This window comes from Anser anser (assembly GCF_964211835.1).
Source record: "Anser anser genome assembly, chromosome: 5".
NCBI lineage: Eukaryota > Metazoa > Chordata > Aves > Anseriformes > Anatidae > Anser > Anser anser.
Window position 1 is genome coordinate 7,749,880 of NC_139725.1, and position 26,473 is coordinate 7,776,352.

General features: G+C 39.9%; 1 long non-coding RNA gene across 1 annotated transcript; it reads right to left on the bottom strand.

Moving 5' to 3' along the window:
• Window positions 1-196: 196 nt before the first annotated feature.
• Window positions 197-25,815, bottom strand: LOC310900240. The gene is made up of 6 exons (XR_014584941.1): window positions 24,538-25,815; window positions 7,671-7,761; window positions 5,762-5,864; window positions 4,994-5,123; window positions 2,965-3,135; window positions 197-2,390 (listed from the first exon to the last, which is right to left on the bottom strand). It is a non-coding gene; the product is annotated as an uncharacterized lncRNA (long non-coding RNA).
• Window positions 25,816-26,473: the final 658 nt, after the last annotated feature.

Genomic DNA, 26,473 nt, shown 5'->3' on the forward strand with positions numbered 1-26,473 from the left:
AGCAAGTCCAGCCCGTGACAAGGAAAGTGCCAAAGGGGAAGGTCCCACTCCCACTGTTGTTTGTTTTAGTGCTTTTAACCTTCCACACCGTGACCTCCATGCTATGACTTTCAAATTTAAAGCAAAGATTCACCTTGCTCTTCTTGCAACAACTGGAAGTTCAGCTGAGAAGCACTGTATTTCCTCAATTAAAAAAAAAAGTTTTCTTTATGCAGTTTACGTTATTAGTCATTTGGAAAAAATAAGCATGCATAGTGAAACATGAATTACAGCTGTTATTTCCACTTTATTTTTTTCACATCAGAATACTTTCTTTATCAAAACAGCTTCAATACAGGACTAAGAAGAAAACAAGTGCATTTGGTTACTTGCTGTTTAACTTGCATGGCTCCTCCGTAAGATTTAAAAGGCTTAAAACTTTAAAGGACAAAAGACACTTTCCAAGGGCTAGTGGTGGTTTCTGAGGCTTTGTGCAAGGGGTATGCACATGCCAATGTTCATTTCATGAAGACTTCACCTTTCCTTATGGGTCACCCAAAGTATGCCTGAGGAGTGACCCACATCTGTGGCTCTTACAAAGAAGAAAACCAGACTGAAAATGTTCTTCTGCTCACCTGCCTTTCTGCTGGTACCTCCCCCAGCCCTTAATGCCCTCACGCACCACTCTGGCATTGCCATTTCAAATTCTGCCAAGTGTTAAGCAACAACGCTTGGTCTTGTGCGCAAAGATAATGGCAGGGTGACCACAGTGGTGGTAGCTCTTAGGAAATGTAGAAGGAATCTTTAAAATCTTTTTTGTTATCATGTAGATAAAAGCCTTGTATAATCTACTTGAGATCAACCGCCTCTTCTCACTTTGTAATAAATGCTTACCTCAAAAAAAATACAGAACAGCCAATTTTGTACAAGAACTTAGAGCTTCCCCCCCTGAAACATTTGTCCAGGTGGAACCCGTATTTTTCACATCATCAAAGAAAGGCAGCATAACTACACTATAGATGAGTGACATTTATGTATCGAGCAGCTGAAAATGCACAGAAGTGGAAAAATATCAAGCATTTATTTCGAAATTACACAAATGATTACTACTCCACTTAAGGACTTGCAGAGGTTGGTTGCAGGGTTTTTTTTTTGTTTCGGTTTGTTTTCTGATGATTGGTTGTTTTCGACCTTATTTTTCTTTTAAGATTTAAGAGCCACTGTTGTTAAAACAACCAAGGGGGACAGCTATGGTTAATAAAATTAGCACCTTGCCAACTGTCACAGAAGATTTTGTCCAGGGATGCTCTGAAATTCCACTGTGCTCATCTTACATCAAGAGGTGTAGATTTGACAAATGCTTCATCACAATGTGCTAAGCTGCTTACACTAAGTACTCATTCATATTTACATACTTTTTAACCATAAAAAGTCAGAATAATGCAGTATTCTACAAGGTAGCTTAAATGCCTTTACTGAATCATGTAAATAATGATGTATCACGGTATTATATTTTTCAGTCAATACTTTCATTTTTAATCTGTTTTTCTTCTTTGTAAGAGCTGCAGAAGTGGGTCATTCCTCGTGCATACTTTAGAAGATCCAAAAGGAAAGATGAGATCTTCATGAAACTTACTTACTTTATTACTTTAATTTGCCATTTTCAGGTAGTTATTAACCATTGTGGCATATGAGTGTCTTTCATATATGTATACACTATATCCACAGTTTTCTTCTCTCTCCAACAGAGAAAGAATTTGAAGAAGTTAATAAGACTAACAAATGTTATAAGTACAAAAATCTAATGTTTCTATTTTTCAGGCATTTGGCAAGGACAAATAGAATATTTAACAATACCTGAGTACTACACAACAAAACTGTGAGAATCCAAACACAGAAAGATATAATCCAAACCAGTCAATGAAAAATAATTATAGTTAGAATCAAACCAAACAATAGAAAATGTAGCTTTAACATTGCTGACATTACAATGTAAACTTAACCTTGGCAGCTAGGCAGTAAAAATAACGTTACCAAATGAATATCAAAACATTGGACGAACGTATTTTTACTTAAATTCAAAAACCATGAGACGCATTCTCCTACGAAGGAGAAAAATAACTTTTTTAAAAAAATATTTTAAATTAAGTTTTTTATGATGCTGTGATAATTTATAAAACCTTGAATAAATATCGTACTTTTTACCATTGTTTTGAAATGAGCATCACTTCTGCATCCCACACTTGTGAATATTCATAGTATGCCATCCACTAATATTGCCAACCATTTCATTTTTACAGTTGAGTAATGGCTCCTATTTTTAGTGACTGCTACATTGCAAGATCAAGGGTTGCAGACGGATGAACACCACAAGTGTTCCAGCTGACCTCACTTTCCAGAATGCATCATTCCTGCAAATAAACGTCATTAAACATCAGTGGGCAGTCAAATTACTGAATTTAAACATAATCCTGCATTACTCTAGTGAGTAGTTGCTTATTAGTAACTCTATTTACTTCAGTAAAACCACTTGAATAAGGATTTCTGGGGTTGTGCTTTTAGGACATATTCCAAAGCCTTTTGAAGTCAATAGTCCGATTCATTGACTCCTAGCTGAGACTGACATTGCATTGTGGCAAAGAGGAGAAGTTCAACCTTTACTGAGAGCACACCATGTTTCCCCCCAGAGGGCTGGGGTGAAGACTCACCGAACCCCGGGGGGGCAGGCACTGGACCACATGCAAGCCCACTTCACGACAACCCGGCGGAGGGCCCCACCGCCTTGCTCCATCCTGCCTCACCCTGCAAGCACCTGGGGACCAAGCCAGGGCCTCGCTCAGCGGCACCCAAAATCCAACCACATTAAAACACAAAAGCTACTGTTGCACTGGGGTAAGGTCCTGTTACTCATCTGTCTGTGGCACAAAACTTTCCCGAGGAGCAGTCCTACCTGAAACGACATACGCAAAGCTTTCAACTGCTCACCTGCAGCCTCCTGCAGTTTAACACATCAGGAACTCAGCCATATGTTTTCCTACATTTCAAAAGCAGTTATCTTAGAGCCTTTTCCTTATTTTCCTCCCATGAGCCATCATTCAAAGATTTTTAACTGGTATTTTGTTAAAGATTTAAATTACCACGTTAGAGACTTGCCTCCTGCAATGAACAACAGAAAAGGCACGTTTTAATTACATGAGTTATGAAATGAGATCAAGCCATCATAAGAAAAAAACATTTCCTTGTTTAGCAAAGAATATGTTTTCCCATGAATTTGTTTATTCTGAGATACAAGCATTCTAATTAATTTTTTTCACATTACAAAACTGATTTGCATATATTTTTTTGTTATTTTTCTGTTCCAAACCATTAACAGTCCAAGTCTGTTCCAAAAGAAAACGTGATGTTCAGCAGTACTTTAATGGATTGTTTTGACCGAGTGAAACACACCGTGTCCACTCCCAGTAATGAGACACTTGGCAGAAAGTATCACATCACTAGCACAATAGCAGCAGGCTGCCTTTACGGTCCGCAGAATACGGTAGCCCGTATGCAATATCGTTTTAAACAATAGAGGGGAAGATAAGGTAACACTGCTACGTAGCTAACTGCATGTGCAGTTGGCACTGCGGTTATTTTAGCCTGTAATGTTCTATGTTTATAAGCATTTAAATCACAGGAAAAGGTTTATCAATATTTTCATTTGATGATTTTTTTTTAACTTACTGTTTCTAGTAAGATTTAGCTCTTGTTGTTTTCTGACTTAGATTACAGAGACTTTTGACTAAATAAAAACATGTGTAGAGTATACTAAAATACCATCTTGAAGAAGGCATGGGTACCCATGTAGCATTTTAATCACATTTAGGATGAAGGCAGACAGGAAGTCAGTTTATTTTTCTGGTTTTATCATGTTTTGATATAATTAACACACTTATTGGAAGACAGAAGTACCCTGAATATATATGCTTTGATGTTTAGAAGATGACAGAGCAGAAGTGGAAAGGAAAATGGCAAACCTGTACCTATAAATAAAAACATGGTCATAGACACATCACATTCAACATGAAAATAATCAGTGATGAGATACAACAGGTGAGAAAAATGAAGGGACAGAGACTGCAAAGCATCAAATTATTACCACACCAGGCTGAGCATTGCTATATAATAACAATGATTCTACTGAATATATGTGCAAACATTTTTACATTATCCTCAGAGCTTTGCAACAACAAATAAAAGCCCACATCATCAGTTTCAGATGCTACTTAATACAGACTGAAGCTCTCGAGAAAAACAGAAAATTGGAAGTGCATGTAAAAATGTTTGTTTTGCCAGCACTGTGCTCGTGACTTATGAAGCACAGTTTATACAGTTCTAATACGTGCACTGAACTTCAAAACCATTTTCAGATTTATTTTTCCTTATAGAAACTGATTCTGTCTAGAATAAGATAAAACTGGCATGTTACATAAATAGTGCATCTGTCAGAGATTAAAGTACTTCCATTCATGCATCTTGCACCGAACGTTAAGGAAGAAAACATGTACAGCTATTCTAGACAACTATTATTCAATGTATAAATTTATTCTTTTCCTAGTTCAATAACAAAAAGCACTTTTATAGACTTATTTTTCTATATGCAGTTTATAAAATATTTTTAACATACAAAAATACTTACCTGAACACAACCAAACCTTTTAATTAAAAATCTGCATTGTTTTTTCAATTCAATTTCGTAAACACTAAATATTGTCGTAAACACTCTGTAGTGCATGTAGAACATTTAATAGTAAGCATTTTTATTCTGGATAATAACTCAAAATGTGTTAGAAGGGCATCCTGTGAGGAAGTCTTTCACCTACCGTTCATGTTTCACAAAATACCTAAAAGCAACTCAAGGTTATAGCTAAAAGACAAGTGTTAGGGCACAGACTGAAATATTCAAATACTGAGGCATGAGAAAAATGAAAAAAGCCACACTACTTAATCAACAGGGATGGGTTTTTCAACTGACCTTTCTATATAGTAAAAGCCAATTAATTCATTGGGCACGTTTTAAGGCATTTCTTTTCAAGCCACAAGTACCTACTGTACACGTCAGCCAGCTTTCCATCTGCTTTTATCTGCCTGCTTCTCACTAACACCTGGAAGGCGAAGAAAGCAGAGATTACAACAGGGGGAAAGGCCGAGAGGCGCTGGAAGAGGCACGGCAGCCCCAAGGCAGCGGGGAGCCGCTGCCTGGAAGAAGGCCCCAGCGGAGCGGAGCTGGGGTGCCCCAGCCCCTCAGCCACCCCGTGCACCTCACACAGCTTCCCCTTACGTCTAGCTTTCTTGATAACAGCCAAATTGCGTGACTAACAACCTTCGCCCACAGCAGCGCTCACCATTAATCCCAACACCTCCAGAAGGGACCAGCGGCAGCAGGGCCAAGTCAGGTCTGGGCACAAACCTCAACATCTCACCGTGGAGAGAAAGCTAATGGACAGTTACAGACAGCACAAGCCATGCTGGCTAAATGAATTCCTGGTGCAGAGCCATTATGGTCAGTAAAGTTATTTCTAGGATGAATGTGGCTCCGGATGCTTATTGATTATTGAAGAAAATTTGCTCACTGAATATTTTATCAAGTTTCTTATGCTTACAGCTGTGACGAACAATGCTGGAATAACAGTAAAAGTCCCATTTTTGGTCAAATATCTCCTGGTGCTTTGTGTGTATCTACTACATAAAACCTGATCAAAATCACAATGCAGAAATTAAATTACTAATTAACAGGACTTACTGTAAATACGTGGAATAACAGCATTAATTTCAGTGGGCACAGTGACAGTAACTCTAGCAGAGCAGTCCAAGTTGTCGACCAGAATTTCATGGTCAGGAGTCACCTAAAATACAAAACAAAGTGATGTTTTTTTGAATAATTTCTTACAGAACTTGCTACCTAAGTATTAGGTGAGACACAACAGATAGGTTCAGACAGAAAGGGGAATATACAAGGAAAAAGGAGATGATGTTGGTCAGCACTATAGGCAGAGTCTACCCGCACACCAGCTGCCTGCCTCAGGACACCTTTCCTGAAGGAAGAAAGTTTGCCAGTTCCGGTGTTAGTCATTATGGCTGGGCTGCCAACACTTCCCCTCTCCCGAAAGACATAGAAGTGTGTGTACTGCACAACCCCCTTGAAACAGAATACCAGTCTCACCAAAATCTTCAGAAACTACATCACTGACCCTGGTGGGAAGATTTTACTTGGATCTTTCCCTATTTCTTTCAGCACTGCTTACAATCATACCTATCTATCCCCAAAGGCCAGTACATTAAGAGTGAAATTTACAGGCTAAAGTGGAAAAAAAAACCTGAATTTTTAGTGTATTTCCATTCATCACTACATGCCATAAAAATATAGATTTTTTTTAATAGTCTGGCATGACGACAGCTATTTACTTGTGAATTGAAAAGCAGTATAAATATTTTTTAACATATGAAATACAACTATCAAACGTTCTTTACCATTTAAATGCATTTCTTCAACAGATACAAATTCATCTATTATACTAGAAACTAATAACTCTTTCACAGCAGGGTGCGAGCTGCTCTTCATTCATATTTTATTAAACAGTTGTATCTGTTACATGTGTGAAAGATTGCTTTAGCTGCTTCTACGAGGCTTTTAAGCCAGAGTAGTATTCCACTCAGATGATACTGAAAAGCATTAGTTTAATTCAAGAATTACTTCTTTAACTTTCCCATGTTTCAATTTCAAGCTCAAAATATTATCTTTAATTAAAAATACAGTAGGAAATTGCCTAGTTATCTAGTTCTTCAACAGTGTATTTCTTACTACCAGGCATTTAAAACTAATTTAATCGATGTCTGCAGCCTTTGCACTAATTGGTGCTTAAAAATAAGCAGGTTAACTCATGTCCTTTAACTGATTTGTTTTGTATAGCTAAGGAAAAAAAAAAAAAAAAGCTCCTAGCTGTATTTCTGATCATGCTGGAGTATCTGGATTGCAGTTAACGTGGTCATTTATCCTTTTTCATTTCCGTATGCCTATGCTTCAACAGCAGCCTCAGAAATGCCTTCTGGACTAGCAAACTCAGTTCTGTCATTTCTAGCATCAATTGCGTTTACATTATTTACAATGATTTTACATTGACTTTTGTACCTTATCAGCATCCTTGCTAAGTGACTGTGGAGTCAAGCTTACTCATTGAAATATCTTTGGCAAACCTCCTTTCTCTATAGTACTTTTAATTTAGTTTCTTTCCAGAGCATAATTTTTACAGCTTGACATTTATTATACAAGCAACAAGGTCGTAGGGCTTCAAAAGTGATTTATTTTTGAGACCTCTTTTTAACCTTCCAATTCAAATCTTAATTTTGTAATTAGCTTAACATGAGAAAATGAAATCTATTTTTCACTCTAATTCTAAGTGAATATTAGCTCAGAGTATTATTTTATTTAAGCTAGAGAGCATATAGTTTTACAATTTAAAGTAAGCTGTTCCAGAGAATATGCTGCTTCAAAATGGTTAATTTCAGTCCACAGAAAACTTCCAACTTCTTTCCACAAATCACAATGAGAAGTTCACTATTTTTTCCAGACATCTTAAAATCAACGGGTCTTTCTCTATAGTCCTCTGTGTACTTGTTCTACTTAGTTAGAGGTAACTGGTACCAGAAATTACCTAGTTAACACATCCCCAAAAAGGCTTGCTTTAGACATCCAAGAAATTATTCTTCCACGAATCATCAAGACGGCCCCCAGAAGTGACAGAGCTGCAGTATATTGGAAAAGAAAGACATAAATGCAACAGTTTAATTACATTACAACATGCTGACATTATTATAAACGTCTACAAAAATCACTATACTTTTATGAATCCTTCCAATTTAGTTGAATCAGTCTTTCTTAATGGAAAACCAGGTTTAAGCAGTATTTCACTGAAAAGAAAAGTAAGTGTTGCAAAACTTGCTGAACCTGATCTAGGTTTTAATCTAAATAAAAAACTCTGCTTATTTTTTATTCCATACGGGAACCTTTCAGACATAACTCCATCCCAGGCATTGGGAATGTGCAAGTATTGCAAATTGTGTGCATGTTTTTTCACTTTTTGTTTTAAAGAAAACACACAAAGCAAACAAAACGAAACCAGGCAGTACATGCCATCCCACAGCAGGAAGCTGCTAACTAACTGAAAATGCCTCAGTACCAGTTCCTGACCAAGCAGTAGCTAAGGAAAACCATGGTTGCTGCCAACCATGTTTTCACCATATTGCTCAATTCTATTAAATGTTTCTTAGCAGGATAGGAACGACACCCACAAAGACAGTGGACCTGGGAGCTGCACCCAGCCATCACCTAGAAGACAGAAAGGGAAGACACTCAACTCATGTGCGGGAGCCCAAGCTCATCTTTCTCATCCCAGCAGCAAGCTGGTATGATTTCGCCAGAGCCATACAGCCTTTTGAATGCTTTCCAAGCTGTCCCTTCCAGTCGCGGAAGGAGAGCGGCACATGGTGACAGATGTTTCCATCACCTGCAGGATTTCCTCTCGCGACGCCGTTACAAGAAAGAGCCGAGGCACCCTCCGTGTGTCCACAGTAGCTGTGCTGTTGCTTTATGCCATCGACAGCCCAGCTAGAGGGCAGGACTGAAAACCAGCCAAGGAATCAAAGAGAAACAATGGACAACTAATGCAATTTTTTCCCATCAGTGAGCTTGATAGTAAATTCACTTCACAATTAAGGGAAATAATAGTGCTCTGTAGTGGTCTGGCAGGAAGTACAAAATCACGTGCATTATCAGCAAAGTTTTGATTTTCTTTGAATAAGAAGAGATGGTATTTAACTTCACGGTGCTGGCTGCGCCAAAGGGCCGTAGAAATTTAGCATTGTTAAAATTAACCGCATTTAATCATTTCCTATCCCGTATTAAGAACGCACTTCTGGGCTGCGTGATTCAGAGCCCTCCCTCCCGCACCGAGGCCGAGATCCTTCCTTTCTCTCGTCGTGCCGTAAATCTGATTTACTCTGGGAACGGGGGCTTGCGCAGCGCCGCTCTGTGCCGCTGCCATGGCTGCCTCCAGCAGAGAGGTGTGCCAGGGCACACGCTGTGCTCCCAGCCCGGCCAGGGAGGCTGCTGGAACCGTCCCCAGGGGCTGGCAGGCGGAGGCAGACGGCAGTGCCTCTCGTCTTGCACAGAAACCAGCTCGGCTCCCGCCTGGCCTTCAGGAATCGGAGGCTGTAAGGGTAGCATTTAATCGCCTTCGTCTTCCACTTGCCTCTTACCTCTAGGGTGCTGGTTTGTCTTTTCCTGCGCGTTTTTACGAACGTGCGTGAAATTCAGTTGATTCTCTATTCAAGAGTGTTGCATTCTCAGAGTTACATTTCTATTATAATTAAATTTTACTTTCCTTTGGTCTAGAGACACGACAGCAGCTAACCCAATTCATTCTTATAGATCATATTAGGTGAATCATAGATGAAGAAAAGTCTCCTAGGTCATTCAAGGTGAAAGAGCATTTCAGATCTAATGCCTTCTTATAGGAGAAAAGATACTTAGATGACTACTGAAGATTACTCGCAATAAATTGTAACTGATGTTGCACTGCAGAAGCAGTAGTAAAAACTAAGATACCGGTCTTTCAGTTTTAATGCTACGCTATGTTATCAAATACAAAGCCTTGCCCTGAAATGTACAGAGCATTGTCTAATACCAGGAAATCCCAGGACTGATGAAACTGATCACCACTCACTGAAACGTTCAATTCCTCACAGGCCTTCTTGCATCTTTTTCTATTATTATTACTATTGTTTTGCTGAGCCATCTAGCTACAGTCCTAAACTTGCTAGTTTCCGTGCCTCAGGGCTGTGGAGCCTTTGATTTTTTTTTTCTCTTGTTTTTTCTTTCCTTTCTTACTCCTGCAGAGTAGCATATTCTCTAGTAAAATAAGTAAGTTTTAGCATCAGATAAGGAACACTAGTCAAATGACTCCGAGATATGTACTTTAAATTTCACAAGTTTATCACATACATTTTCCAAACAAAATCTAGAGTAGATTAACTCAGTAAATTATTCTGTGGTGATGGTACTACACAAAACTAATTTTACAGAAATAAAAATCACAGTTTCACAGTGTAATGAAAAAGAAAGACAATTAAGGCTTGGCCAGAAATATCAACAACATATGCTTTCTATGAAGAGCATGCTGCAGGAACCATCTCATCTCCATGAATAAGCATTTACTCATCCTTTTTAGCAGATACATATGCCTACTTGTCCCATAATTTAACACTGAAGGCCAAATAAGATGACATAATTAATCATTTGCTGAACGAAATAGAAATTAACCATATGCAATGTTGTTATTAAAAAGATTTTTCAGAGAATGCCAACATTAATTTGAATTGACTCCAGGTGTTATTCTGCTTGTTATTTGGAAGCCTACAAAATCTACTCAGTAGTACTTCACTTTAACACAAAAGGGTACGAGGCAAAACTGGAACCAGAACAATCAACTTTGACAGAAAGAAGACATTAATAGGAATAACCAATGACAAGAACTGTAGATCTAAGCAATGGCTAGTCAAACCTAAGAGGATTTACCTAATTAATCCCGTGTTGCACAGCTATCCAGATTGCTTTTCAGCCCAATCCATATTGTAACTAACCATTAACTACTCTTAGCTTTCTAGAAACAAGTGATGTTACAAGTGATGTTACAAACAATGTTACAAGTTAAATACTATTACCTATTTTTGAACTAGATTAAAGGAATTGCAAAAATAGTTCTTGAACTCCAAACTGTTTGGAATTATTTTATTATTTTTTTTAAAGACACGAACCAAATGGTAACTTTAAAAATTAATTATTTGGACAGCAGCATTTGCCTTAGAATGGAACCTATCTTTTAAAGAGAAGTGGAAAAAAGTGTATGTCTGCATAATTCATGTTTGGTTTTGAGTGCATCAAAGCAAACTTACAGGCTAACAAAAAGCGTATTGTCAAAGAAACCCAAATGGTCACAGTTTAGAGGCTGCTCTAATTGATAAATTTAAAATATCTGACAAAGAGCTTCAGTATGTGGCAGGTGTGTGTCATGTATAGTTTTACTGTCTAAGTAAAGCAAACATATGAACAGATTAAAAAAAATAGATTAAGTGTTTTATAAGCTACTGCTAGCCTACACTAGCCAGCTGAAGGCTTTAAATAATTTAATCCCTTCAGCAACTGCCAGTCCCAACTGCATGACTGAAACAAGGTCTGAATTCAGTTTGATACCCAACAGGTGCAGTCTAATACTGCTTCCTTAATTCAGCTACTGATCTACGTTTATGCTTGCAGAGGACACCATATTCTTAAATTCACCATGGCATTAATTAAATTAGTCTAAGTGCTCTTGTTTTATCCCATCTTATACTATCAAATTTACCTCAGACAGTACTCTGTTTCTCTCCCCTCCCTTCTAGAAATGCTCTTCATGCCAGATGGAAGACATAGTTCTTAAACAGCTTTTAAAATAGATTTTTCTTTGTATATAACCTATATAAAAATACAAAATAAACAAAGCAAACTGAACAATATAAAACATTCAATACTGATATTAGCAGCTTGAATTTTAATATTTAGAAGTGGAAGGAGGCACATAAAATCTCATAGCAAACAGTCTGTAAAAGGCCTATCACCACTTGTACTCAGTCTGTTTGGGTAATCCTGGCAATTTAAGTTGCCCCTGGTACAAATAAGCTATTCCTCTTTTTTTTTTTTTTTTTTTTTTTTTACCAGCATCTTCTAGTAACATAAACTAATGCATATTGCCAACAGTAATAATTTACCAGAAAAAAAAACAAAAAACTCAAGTTTAGAAGGCAGCACTTCTATCAAGCTTCTAGTGATAGTAATAGGGGTGATTTTATTTTTTTTCCCTACTCTTCTCTTTAAAGTCAGGAGCAGTTTCAACAAAATGCCGGGAAATGCTGCCTAGTATCCTACTTCCCCCAGAAGTTTTAAGGCTAACCTGTATTTTTCTCCAGTTGCAAGACAATAGGAGAGGAAACTTCCCACTGCCCTACTTTCATTCTGGCAGTAGCGCTGGAAGACGAGGCAATTCAAGGCACGACTTCTTTTCCCTTTCTTGCAGCCTGGGGCATGTTCATAGTTGGGATGAATTTTCTCTCTTAAACAATTAAGCCTCATGTTTGTCATATGCAAATGAGGGGACAGCATTACCTTTTAATGCAACCTTAATTCAAAAATTTTGCATGCTAAAACGCGAGCCGCTGGAGAAACAAACCCAGCTCAGATAGCAGATCATAATTCAATGTCATTCAATCAATCCTATAATATGCCAAGCAGGCTTATGAAAATGAAAACAGATTAAATGAACAGTGAAACACAATATTCTTTTAAATCCCAAGCTGCTCAAGATATTAGTAGCTAGCTAAAAATGCAAATATTCTCATCCTTAATAAAGGTAACTACAATGAAAAAAAAAGTACTTGGGTCCACCAGCACAAATCTGAATTTCCAGTAATTCCATCAGCACATGGACAAACAATACTCTTAAGTGTATTAAAAGAATCTTTGAAATCAGATAGAACATGATTATTTTCAGTTTTGCATATTCAGTAAAAAACTTTTTAATTATTAACCAACAGCTATTCTTCCGATTATGTGAATTAATTTGTATAGTCCCCACATATTCTCTATTTTAAAACTGAATGCATTAGATTTTAATGTTAGGATGAATGATGAAACAAAATATAATGTAATGTAGTTTTATTATTATTATTTACCATTAGCACTTGTACTTTAAAGCACTAAACGAATGAATTTTTGGAGCAGAGAGGTATATTCACTTCTAATAACACGTTCTTTCCTGGAGTTTAAAACTCAGGCTTAAAACCACCTATTCCAGGATCATGACTTCTCAAAGGAGGAAGAGTCAGGAGAAGAGAAAGGACCAGAAAATGTACAGAAGGCACATTGTGGGAAGGCTCAGTCAGTGATAATATTGAACAAAGCCTTAGAGTAAAAACTTTAATTCAGAAATCCCTATATATACACCCAATAGCTTACAAAATTTAGGGAGTCTTTTAGCCCTGTAAAAATGTATTTACATGAATGACTCTTAATCACATGAGTAATTGCTGCAGAAGAATTCCCAGCGTAATCTTCTGGGGACAAGAATTTGCAGAATCAGAACTTTTAGTAGTTAATATACGTGGTGCCAGGCTTGTGAAAACTACCATGATAAAGAAACTAAAACAACCACAATTGTGGCTGTTAACAATTTAAGCCAGACACCCAAACCATCTCAAAATAATAAATAATGGGTTAGTTCAAATTCCAGGCTTTGTGTTTTTGAAGTTTACTTCTTTGTTCTCTTTTCTAAAAATGTTACTCAAATAGAAATGAAACTGAACTTACCATGTATTTTTCAAGAAGAGCAAGATTTAGAAGAAATACCAACTGCTATGAAACTTAGAAGAGAATCTCATGACCTGCCTGCTGCCTGTCATCAAAAGTCATTGCAGCCTCCCTCCTCCACATCTCACTGAAGCCTGATGTGGGGGATAGTCATCTAGGCCCTCCTGCCCATCTGCTTTCTGACAATGCTTGTCTTCAGGTGTACATAGCAGAAGAAATTAATATTCTTTCCTGCTGTGTGTGAAGAGTACACAAAACTCATGTTAGCTCTTCTATCACCTCATGCATTTGCACAGTCTGCTCTCTCATCAAAAGCAGCATTCCAACTCCATTTTTCTCTCTCTGTTAAGCTATTTCTGTTTTATTTTGCTGTAGATCAGTCTCCAGAAGAGCACTGATACAAGACAGAAAACAACATTACTTGCTAGAGGCAGACATGATCCCAACAGACACAGCATAAATTTTCCTCCAAGTTCCACCACTGTACTGTACAGTATTACTGACTTGCCACGTTCCCGCTATTCTGGTCCTGGGAAAACTCACAGAGAAGCTGCCAAACTACCATGACACAGTGATGTGGACAAACGTCCCAACTAGTTTCCATGCACGCTGCTTTGCTATATTGTAAAATATAAATATCCTTTTATTGTAACAGGATTATTTATGAAAGCCGTTGACTTGTCATCTAATCCAGAATCGTTTACTAAAAGTAAAGTACTTTGTCCTTCATCGTTCCATGGACAAGCAACAATTGGTCTATGCTCAGACCTGGAAGAAATCACAGCCTGAGAAGAGTCAGAGCAATTTAAGATTGCACTGGTGGGAATGCCCAGCCCACTGTTGTACTGTATCTTCCTTGAGACCATTCGTCAGCATCTTGGGCTGTAAAAACTTCTATGGGAGCAGACAAGACTTCTCTAGAGATTCCCGATCTCATGACAGATGTTTTGCCACAAACTAAAGGGTGGCTCTAAATTGGGAAATAACACTCTTTGCCTTTGTATAGCAACTTTTTTCTAAGCCTGCAAACAATTTTGCAAATACACACCCATGTATTTTAGTAGACAGAATTTGTCAGAGAAGCACAGGGTAGAGAAATCCAGTCCTGTCCTACTTGTGTCAATGTGAACTTGATCGCTAGTCTTTTGAAACCAATGGTGAAGTCCCAAGTGTCCACTACAGCCCTGTAAAAAGACTACTTACAAGTAAATTATTAGCCTTGATTTAGGGAGACTGCAAATAAGATTAGTAAATCAGTGCCTATTCTCTTCGGTTTCTCATCCTACACTCAGTCACTTCAGCACAACTGTCTTCCTGTAGTGAAATACACGATAGGACTAATATTTGTCATACACAGTTTCTTGTTTTACCTCCCCCAGAGGAAGGTAATGTTAATACCTGTTGCACTTGGGAGAGAAAGCAGCTTTCTGTTAGTTCTTCATTACTGTGAGACTTAATTCCAGCAGCAAGCAGCAGCCCCCCTTGTTGTCAAGTGACTGTAAGTGATATGCAGTAAGGGATACACAGAGCATTAGCAGTGGTCTGTATCCAGCATGCATTACTGCAGCAAAAGATATTACACCAAAGATTAACCTAAGCTGTACAACTTCATGTATTAGCACGGCCCTGGGGCCTGCAACTCTGTTAAGAGCCATGAGACAGAACACCCAGGATATATATTTGCTCGTTACGCTTTCTTATGGAAAGAAGTATCATCGATTGCATGAGCTAACCCTCCCCACGAAAACCCTTTCAGTTTCCTCACCGTGACACAGCTCACCAGATAGCTACTACATACCTCACTCCCAGCAGCTGACTGGTATAGCACCCGCTCTATATGTACACACACGATCGCTGAATCCTTCCTGAAACCCATCACGTAGCGGCCATGTGGTGCTCTTGAGTGCTCTGCTACCAGCCCAGCCCAGCCCAGCCTCCACACAGCAAGCAGCAAATCCCTGCAAAAGACCTAGCACAGACAGAAGATTCTTCTGAAAGAAGGAAGGCTTGGTCATTTGCAAAGTGGGGCAGAGGAATCTTCGAATTCTTAAAGTGTAATCGCATAGGTATCTAGCATTTAGAACTATTATCCCCCCCCCCCCCCCCAATTTTTCCACTGAAGCTCTCTCATCTTTCCTCTTCAGCATTTGTATCCAATTCTATTTCTAGTTTTGTGTGTAGGGTTTTAATCATCATCTACTTTGGGGCATTAAACGATTCTGAATCATCCCACCTTCTGGGAGATTAGTAAATCCAGTGATTACCAACAAAAATGCTGCTGAATGCCCATTAACCATGTTAATTATTCAATTAAAAAACATGCTGGAGTCATCAGCAGGATATTTCCATTTAATGGTTGAATAGAAGAAAAAAGTCTTTCAAAATCACTCTAAAGCAATTATTTTAAAATTTGTTTTTCAGAGCTAATCTTTCTCCTGTATCCACATCCTGGGTACAGTAAGACCTGTGCATGGAAGTCAGTGGATGTAACAGCCTCTGAGGAAATCGCTCAGTAGATGTGGAGGCTTGCCTTGGACACCCCAGCTAAACCCATGCCCTCTTATGTACCCCCTCCTCCATTTTTTCTCCTTTCTGCATGTGTTTTGAGCAGAATACATTTTGTTTCTACCTACCCTTTTTAGACACAGGGATGCTGCCATGTGTTATTATACTAACACTTCTTGTTCCAGTATTTTAAACAAACAGTTATGATCAGGAAGAAAATTTTTCATTTAATCAAGCTGAGAACCATCAGGAATTCAGAGTCCTTAGAACTATTTCTCGTCTTTCTAGCGCTTCTGTGCTTCAGCCTTTATTTTCCTTCCATTTTTTAATCCTCCCTTTGCAGTCAGAGTGCCTACATGTTTGCTTGCCATCTGACTACAGTCTCTAATGAGTTGGCTGACTAAGCTGCTGGGGGAACTGGGCAGCAGGTGGGAGACTAGTTTGGGAAGGAGCCCTTTCCCAACAGGTACTAGAACCAGCCAACACACTCATTGAAATACACTTCCGCCCAGGTCTTTCAAGCTGGTCTTAAACCTCATATATGCCCTAATTACTTCATTACCACGGCAAATTAAACTACTCCAAAATACCTCCAAATCCTACTAACAAAAACCTGAGTGCATTTCAAAGGAACCTTTAATTTCTGGGAACCATTTGCGGCAACTGTGGAACCTAGGGTGGAAAGTGTTAGGCAACACGCAGTGGTTTGCAAAGCAAGTAATTTTGACATTAGGTACCTCAACAAGCACCACTATGTGGAGATGTCGCATTACCTGTCTGAGGCTGACATTCTCCAAACATTTAGCCACTATAAAGAAAGGTGCGATAGAACACAGGATCTGAGCAGAAAATACATCTGGCGGCACAGCCTGTATAGGCAACGACCTGCAAAGCTTCCCCACCTTTTACACCTTCAGAAGGATTTTCAGGAGGACTTGCAAATGGAAGCCACCGTAGAACAGCGTTTACACATACCCCACTTTAAGGAAGGAAAAAAAAACCCTTTCTGATCCTATCCAAGATAACAGATGGCGTATGCAGGAAGCCTGTCAGTTCGGCGTGCCGTGTAATTCCAGTTACACTCTGTCCATCTCACCAGCAAGAGCAACATGACTGTTCAAGTACAAAATGGACTCTGGAGGACACAGCAGATAAATTGCAGTCAGCTGTTCATGATGCAAACAAAACAGGTATTGTTAAAGGGGCCTGTCATACATACTTGCATGCATATTTTTATACATAGAGATACATGCACGCACGCTTTAAAATACAAAACAAGGGTGAATATATAAGCTTCAGACTTTCTATTTTCATGTGCATTAACATCTGCTGTACAGACGCAAAAAGATGTAAAGGTTAGACAAACAACTATATGCTACTTATGACTTAATATGAAGGAACTGTGTCTGCTGCCTGTCTCTGGAGACTGCTCTTTCATTTGGGGCTATGTGAAAATGTTTCTGCTTCCCAGCTATTTCTAGCCAAAAGTACAAGATGTTACTTCAGCAGACTACTTCAACTCTCACAAACACATTTGTTTAGAACAACACAATCGTATCTTTCATTGGGTCACTCGGTGCTTCCGTGAGGCTAACGAGGACAAAACACTGCTCCATGGAGAAATTTCTCCGTACAAGATGGATAAATCACTCCTCCCGGTCCAACGTGGTAATGGCTCTGCTCAACTTTCAGCATCAGACTTCACAGGTGAGAAGACTACCATTTCATAAAGCCACCCACCCAGCAGCTTCTTGCTGGCTCAGGTCAGCTGATGAGCTGCACTTCCATTCTCTCCTCCACCCAAAGCAGATAACGCAGGGCACAAAAGTAAAGCGAAATGCAAATATATATATATATTATATATATATACACACACATATATATATATAAAAGTAAAGCATTCTTTTACACACTATTTCTATCCCCATTTTCTCTTCTCAGACATTTAGGGTCTTCAACTAAAAAGAAATAAATAAAAAAGAGCAATTCTCAACCCAGCACCACCGTGCACGTTTATGCGCGACACACCCCGGTGACTTGCTTTTATGGGAGACACAGAGCAGTCCGTGTGCTGTCTCAGTAACAACTCCTACACTAGGATAACCTGAGGTAATTAGGGCACAAATTAATGAGTACCATGGCACGTAGTCTGTAGTCCTAAAGCTACTTTAGCAGTGTCTGGGATGTGGCTCTTTACTTGTTCCCCTGACATTTACAAAAAGAAGGCAGAGCAGACTGTCACCCAGGACATGTGCCACTGCCTGGCTCGCGCTGCTTCGCACAGCTCTGGGGTTTGCACATTATACCACAGAAATGACCCGAGTATGTGTACTGGGTTTGGGTTGATTCGTCATCTCCATTTCTTTTTTTACCCTGTCTGAACTCATATTATTAAATCAAGTGTTGTGTAAGAAAGACACACACAAAAACAAAAAGGCCCAAAAAATCTCATGAGCCATTAGGAAGAATAGGGAAAGTCTTGAAAGGAAAATAAATATCCCAGCTCAGTATCTACTAAACTAGTAAAGTTTTACAGCTCTCAAACCACATTCTGGATTTGACAGCTGAATTGCCAAAGGAACTAGCGGAGAGTAAAGAACTGGTGAGCCGCAAGCATACCACCAGCAGCACACAGACAGCAATGAAAAAGGCAGGCAGGGCAGATGCTTTATGAATACCAGAAATGGATGTGCCAGGATTCTCAAAAGCTGGTAGGGAAAGTTTAAAAAGTAAGTGAAGACACAAGCTAATATACCTTCCGGTGCTTTTACCTTTCTGCTCTTTGTAAGTGGAACCTTGTTTAGAAAAGCTGTTTATTTCTCCCCCAAGTCAAACTGCCTAGACATGCCACACCAGTCTGGACTGACTGCTTTTATTCTATTTTTTTTTTTTTTTCTGGTCTGGAAACAGTCCGAGGATGTAGGCCAGACATCCAGTTCAATAATCATTTTATGATTTATTTTTTCCAAAAGAATGTTAGATAGCCAGTTCCCAAAAAGATTTGAAGGGCCAATGGTTGTCAAAAATATGAAGTCCTCTGGAACAACTGCAGCACCTCTTTACATTTTTATGCTAAGTCTTTGGGACAAGAAGATGTTATTCTTGCAGATCAGAGAAAAACACAACAGTCCGTAAGATCTGATAGACCTGAAGTGCAGAAAAGTGTTGCCCTCAAAACAAGAAGGCTACGTTGAATCTACAATAACACCCTTCTGCAGCTGAAGTGCCACAAATTAAAAGCAACTCCTTAGAGCAGTCCACTAGTAAGATCTTTGCAAGTTTTACAGCTGACTTCTCTGTGATCAGAATTTAATCCAAAGATAAGAACAAACACAGTAGGTCTGGACTTATTCCTCCTTTATTAACGTCTATCCAAGCATGGCTACTTTGATAGTATTTTTCAAATTACACTACAATTTTAAGAAGCATTCAGCACTCTTTAATTACAGATGGATTTGACTAAGTTTCAGGCATGGTCCAAAAGTATCTACATTTTGAAGGAGGAAGAACAAGCAGTTCCTTCCTTACAAGAAGACAGGCTTTGACATGCTGAAGATCACAGCTTTGTATCTTACAGTTTATTTACAAAATTGTCTAAAGAGAGAAAGTAAGGAAGAGCTACTACTCTTTCCTACACTACTAACTGTGCAAACTGATGATCCTCCCTTGAGCACTTGCTACCTGCCCTAGCCTATGGCAGGTTTCATTCTTATGTGTTTTGACACTGCACTATAGATATTATTTCAGATATTTTCTGTATGTTTGCGCTGCCCCAGAGAACTACACGCACGGCCAACAAGTTAGAACTCCTCTTCACCCCCAGTGAGAAATCTGGGCACCTCCCACAAAGGCTATCCTACAGTTATTTACAGGTACTGACCACAGAAAAGTAACACAAACCTTTCTCTGAATTTTATCATTCTACAAGTATGTGAAGTATTTCTTCATCTTTCTGTTTTCATAACATAATTGGAAAATGTATTTACTCTCAATCTTTTAGAAACAAAATAATTGCTTTAATGGAGCCCTACATATCCAGATAATCATTTCTGAATTCAGAAAAAGTATTATTCCTAAAATAAAAAATTGTTTCTCTCAAACGTGTGTTTCATTCCTCATTCTGACATTATTGTAATTTCTTAGTCATTTGTTGTTCCCTGTCACTCAGATGTTTTACTGAAATAGATGGCAATGCTACCAGAAAGCTTTATCAAATATCTCTGAGAAACATGCTATCACCTTAGATGTAAGCAACTTATGTCTCACGTTTGGTAACAGTTCAGTTTATTTTCTAGAACCCTATGTCCAACAACCAAGCTACGAGAAGAATGTATAAGCAAATGCTCTGAGCATACAGAAACAATAGCACCAGCCCAAATAGCTCCTAACGCCTGTTTGAAATAATACTTTTAATATTATTAAATATAATATTATTAAATATTTTAAACAGGTCTTTTAACAAATAGATTTCCTAATCAAGGACTGAACTTGCCTTTTCACCCAACAACCTCATAACTGGGTTTTATAAATGCCTCTTTCTTTCTTTTTTTTTTTTTAATGTTGTTACTGTGATGTGCTATATGGCCTCCTTTTTAATACAAGTTAGATCCAAAAAAACAGAACAAATGAAGTACATTCAACCGAGTTAATAGGAGAGGGATAAAACCAGCTCTAACAACTCTTAACCCATGGTTTTCTTCTGCGAACTTTGAAGAGATGAGTAAATATGTTTTCAAAATGTATCAGATTCTAAGGGTCATTTCTGACTATACCAACTATACTTAAAACAGTGACATTTTTCCTCGTTAACTCTTGGTATTAACTTACATTTCTCACCGAGTTCTCACTTTTCTGGTGCATGCAGCAGCATTTTCCCCTACAGGCTTGAATATGTTTGGAAAAGAAAAGGTATGCAATGATTTGGTAAATAGCTTTGGCATAGTTCTTTAACACTGGTAACTAGTATGAAGAGCTAGCTTCTGCAAGAAAAACGTGGAAGAGATCAATAATTTATAAACCTACGAATTCACAAAGTAAACTTGAAAAGGAAGATAGCAAAAAGAAGGAAGAGGAGTCATTATGAAAAACAGCAAGTAATAGTAATGAAAGGGTATTATAAGAATGAGTCATACAGGAAAGAAAGAAACAAAAAGCCAAGTCAAGGATAAAGATATAGCTGGGAAAAAAAAACACAGCACACTGAGCTAGACAACATACACAATGCATTAAACCTTTCAACTACTCTAACACAACCAGCCAAACCTGCTGTCTTTCAGCTTTTCTCAAGATGATTACATCCTTTGATGAGCAAATGACTTACTAGACACTATTAAGTGTGCCATCCTTCAGTCTATCACATGTGCACAGTCATCAGCATATCATACTCCCCAAACATTTGTCTTCATTATGCGAACCACAGTGAGCTATGCCGTGCTTTTCAGCAGGACTAATACATCCTTCCATTGCTGATAACTTCTATGCTGCTGCACCAGCATGGAAATTATCACCAGCACGTAGACAAGCAGAGCTGCTTGCTTCTCTGTTCTGAGAAAGACAAGACCATAGCACGTGTGTTATTTCTAACTTGCACCTGAAAGGAGGTAAGCAATAACTTCTCTGTTAATGTGGGGGAACATGGGACAAAGGAGGGCCTTGAAATTAATTTCTCAGCAACAACGAAGTCAACGCGGGGGAGGTCATTGTGTGACATACAAATGGATTCTGCTCTCCCTAACTACTAGGATAGAGACCTGTTGCTCTTTAGGCATTCGACGTTTCTGCTAGGAGATAGCAATGGGAGCTTCAGAAGCTGTTTCAGAGCTGAAGTACAGGAAGATTAGCAGCAACTTTGCAGGACTTTGTGACGCAGACCCATGGACCAAAACTGGTTCTGTTCTGCTAGACCAGTGACTCCTACACAGGCCACTTAACACCTAGCAACATGAGCACATATTGCAGAAAGTATATTTTGAGAAAATATGTTCAACCCACAGGCAGTTCAGAGCTTTTTATATGTATGTAGCTTTGTGAGAGGGTCCCATGGTACTTTTAGCATCCCAACAATAGACCAGAGGCTGCTTTCTATCATCCTGTGACAACAATGATTCCTAAATGGCTGCAGATCCGCTGGCAATGTTTGGAACTGGGAAAGCTACAGTTGTTGCAACGAGCACTTGGATTTTCAAGGTAATTAGCACTGACAATATTCCTGACACTATCATGGTTGTGTGGATTGCATTCCCAAACCGTGCTGGGATACATACATCCTTCCATGCTCTTAATTTCTAACAAAATACAGAAATGAAAAGGAAAGTCGTGGTATTCATTCACTTCAGGTCTAGCTTGCACTGAGATTTCCTGCAGTGGAATGGATGTATGCTGCTGATACACAGCAGCTATTGTTCTGTTGCTTAAGGAACACAACCAGGACAAACGACTGCAAGAAGGGCAGCAACGGAAAGACTGAACAATGAGGAATAAAGGCAGATCACTCCCAGTTAGGGAGCAAACAAATAATAATCCATGACGCACTTGATGTTGTATTAAATCATTGCAGGATCATTACATTTGGGGTAACAGCACAGGATAAAAACTGCTTCCAGTAGTTCATCACCGAGGGTTGGAAGTGCCTCACCGTGTTGCAATAGCAACTCTCCAGAAGTATTTGATAATATATACCTTAATCGGGGAGGAATTCCTCCCCCAGGAATTGTCCCCAGACAGTCTCTGGAAAATTACTGCTTGGAACAAGAGCTAATATGTAAATATGACTTCTGTAGGACATTCCCTTTTCCACCTCATTGTCCTCAGTATACTAATGAAATAAAACGACGTTTTCAGAGTACACACATATCTACTCGTTATTTAAAAACTGTCAGAATAACATGAGGAAAAAAAATAAAAAATGCATAAGTGTCACATGAATGAACTGTAATGTAAGATTCGTTCTAACAGAATCAATATGTAATTAGGGCTGCTTAGAAGAGGCAATGCTTCTCAGATTGTTGACCATAAGGATATTTTTCCTATACTTATGTTGAGACATTTCTTTTAACTAAGATTCCAAAGTGCAGTGTTATGCTATTTTAGAAAGAAAAAAAGCAAATTCTACTTTAGCATGTGGTGGCTGAGCAGAAGTGTCATGGCAGGTTCAAAAGCAGTAACTTCACTGCTAACTACAAGTCTAGCTAATTAAGAAAATTTAAAAGCACCTCCTTTCCTTTGTGTACCTTTTAATTCACTGAAAAATAGCGCACATCTAACACTTGAAATCACCTTATTTATTAGAGAACACAGCTTTGCTAACACAAAGCCCGACTTCTTATGAAAGGGAACCCTGGCACTGTCAGCTTACATGAAGCGCAGATTTAACTGTCTGCCTGTGTGATCTAATCACCATGGTACCCAAACGCTTTATAGCTAAATACAAAAACATAAACCTTAACTCAAAGGGCATGCGATCTGCCAAAGTAAATTTACACAGGGATGAACTCAAAGAGAGCTGTTATCCAAAGTGCAGCATGCAAGTCTAAATCTGGCCTAGGTAACATCACCGGTATGAGGCAGCTTGCGCAGGAGTCAGAAACTGGTTATTTCTTCAAAATAACCTTTGATAGCTATGAACTTTGACAGTAGCTGCATTAGAGACAGAAGCGTAGCTTAAGCTAGGACACAGTACAGTCACAGTAGGCTTTGCAGGTGGACTGAAGCAGGGAATATTTTGTGGATCAAGTTGTCCAGCCCACGCCACAAACGTGGAGAGGGGCTGACTGCTATTCTAGCACCGGCAAGGGACTGGTATTTAGGGTTCATGAACCAAGTCTGCCTAAAATAAAGAGATTTAAACAACCCAGAACTTTGGTTTCCTTTACATTGCGTCTACGCTTCTGAGAATTTGTGATATAGCTGGATCACAAAATCAAGTTTTGTTTCATAATACAAGGAAACAAACTTAGAAGAAAGATTGATTGAGTCTTATGTAAAGCCCTGTTTCCTGGAGCTGGGCTTTCAAGTAAAACACCAAATACTACAGTCACATAGCAACCTCCCCACCCCCGGCACAGGTGGACCGCCTGCCCAGTTCCACCTTTCCTGTTTCTCTAGGCTGTACAAACATAGCACTTGAATAGGTAGGATTTATGTCAGCAGGGTGAGCTTCTGAGCTTGTGGACAGCTTGTATTTAAGAAAACAAGAGTTCTACCCAAAACAGCCTGAGGTGGAAACCTGTGATGTTCTGTGTTTATGTATTCCAACGTATTATGAAAATGAATAGCATGTAATGCCTTATAAACTTACTTTTACACCCTCACCTTATGAAGAGGGGATTATTAAGCTAAGTAGAAAGCATCTAAGTACAAGCAACACTATGCCTAAACAATTTTTGTGATTAATGACTAGCATTTTTGAAGCATTCCAGTATTATTTCTAATAATCACAATGAACACTAAATTTTGTATCACCGCTCATCAGTCAGAAATTACTGCAACCCACCCTATGCTTTTAAAAGGCTCCCGGTATGCTTTTACGCCCAGAACAAAGATGCACCAGAAAGCCAAGGCGGAAGGCCGGTCTGCAGAAGCGTGCAGTGCCAACCACAAACAAGCACGCTCTGCCCCACCTCGCTTTGTTCTCCTCCTCGCTTGTTGGATGACAACTGCTGTGCTGAACCCTGGGAAGTCCCCTCTCCTTTCCGATCATCCTTTGAAGCCTGGGTTTTCCTTCCATGTGCTTCTGCTTTCTACCTGATTATTGCTTTGAGTACGAATACCCTTAAAAGCAGGATGTACATCACTTTCTAAACCGAGGCAGAGCTAAGCGCTTCCCAGAGGCTCACTGCTGCGAGCTGTGACTCACGGGGCGATTCATAGAAAGCGGCTCCTGCTGTCAGACAGGACCAAGGCCCCGCAGCCCCGGCAGGAGAGGACCCGGAGGAGCCCCCGGGGCTGCCGAGCCCCCCGGCGCGGCTCTCGGCCGCCCCCTCCCGGGGCAGCCCCGGCTGCGGCCGGCCCGGAGCGCGCCCCCAGCGCCAGCGGGACGCGGGGTGCCGAGGCCCCAGCTCCGGGAGGGCGGCCGGCAGCTGCTGGCAGCACGTCTCAGCTCCTGGCAGCACGCATCCCGACGGATCCACCAGGAGACGGGCGCCCGGTGCTGAGCGCCGACACCGCTCCGGCGAGCGGCGGCACAGGAACAGCCGCTTCCCCCGGGAGCCCTGCCCAGATCCCGGAATAACAACTCAACGAGGCCCGAGGAAAGCTGTTCGGCCTAAACGTGGGTTGGCTGTCCTTCGCTCGGAAAGCTGAAATGCTGCTTAGGAAAAAAAAAAAAACACTAGGCGATGTTGTGCTACATAAATGACAGGCAGTTCAAGCAAGGGAACTGGTGGTGGGCAGACTGGGATTCAGTCCCCGCCTTTAACATTTCACTATGCTATAACATGCATTACTGCAACTATGTAGGTTGCTACAATTACTTTGTACTATTCACCCTAACCATTCACTTGTCTGTGTTTGTTTTCTGCTTATTCACTACATTTCTAAATCGGTTTCTCTCCCTTTAACTAATTTCAAAACCTGACAGATTTCTCTCCTGTCCCCGAAAGAAACTGATTACATTATATCCTCATCGTTTACCACTGCATGTCCTCGATGCCCTTCTTCTTAGCTTCCTGACACTGTCATCGTGAAGCGCGATTCCCAAGGTGAGAGGAGTCCTGTACCTTCACGTGCTGGGACCGCTTGCATCTCCGTACCCATAGCCTAGATGCTCTGCAGGACGCACGACCGCCTCCGCGCGCTCTCCTTATGGAAAGCCTCTACCTGTATGACAAGCACCGGCGCCTCAGTCACTGGTAGCTGGAACAAGGCACACGTACTGTGTCTCCTACCGTGGCTTTCTTGCCGAGATGGCCTACAGTAATCAAACGGAGAAGATGACAACGGAAGGCATGAGTTGGAGAAAAGGCACAGCTGGAACAAAATAAGACATCTCCCCCAACTACTGACGGTAAAAGACCACTACCATCTCTGGCAACACAGAAGCCGCAACAGATCCCACACCTTTCCAACATGGTAATGTTTTCCGTATTCCAAACCCAACAGTGCCCGTATCAGAGTTTAACGTAATGAACGTGCAGCTCACTACTCCAGACTACTTCTGGATTTGTATCTCATGGATTTAGAGCAAAGGAAGCATCGTGGCTCTTTGTAGTGAGTGGCTGTGCCACACCTGACATGGGGATCAAGGAGAGAAAATAACCACAACGTTTTATTTCAGAGAATACTACTCAAGCACCAGATCTGATGCCACTGCTCCCGCCAGTCCCACGCTGGTGAAAGTAATTTCATACACTGACAATCCTGTCAGCTGAAAGGTCCCTATAGGATACCAGTTGCAGCTGAGCCCTGTTGTGTTCTCCTCACTGCCCCATCCCCATTGCTGCTTCCTTCTCTCTTCACTACAAGCTCCAGCAGTACCAGTACAGACTAAAAAAAAAAAAAAAAAAAGATTAAAGCATATTAGCTTGGGTTCTGCTTCCTTCCTCATCTTTGTAGTTG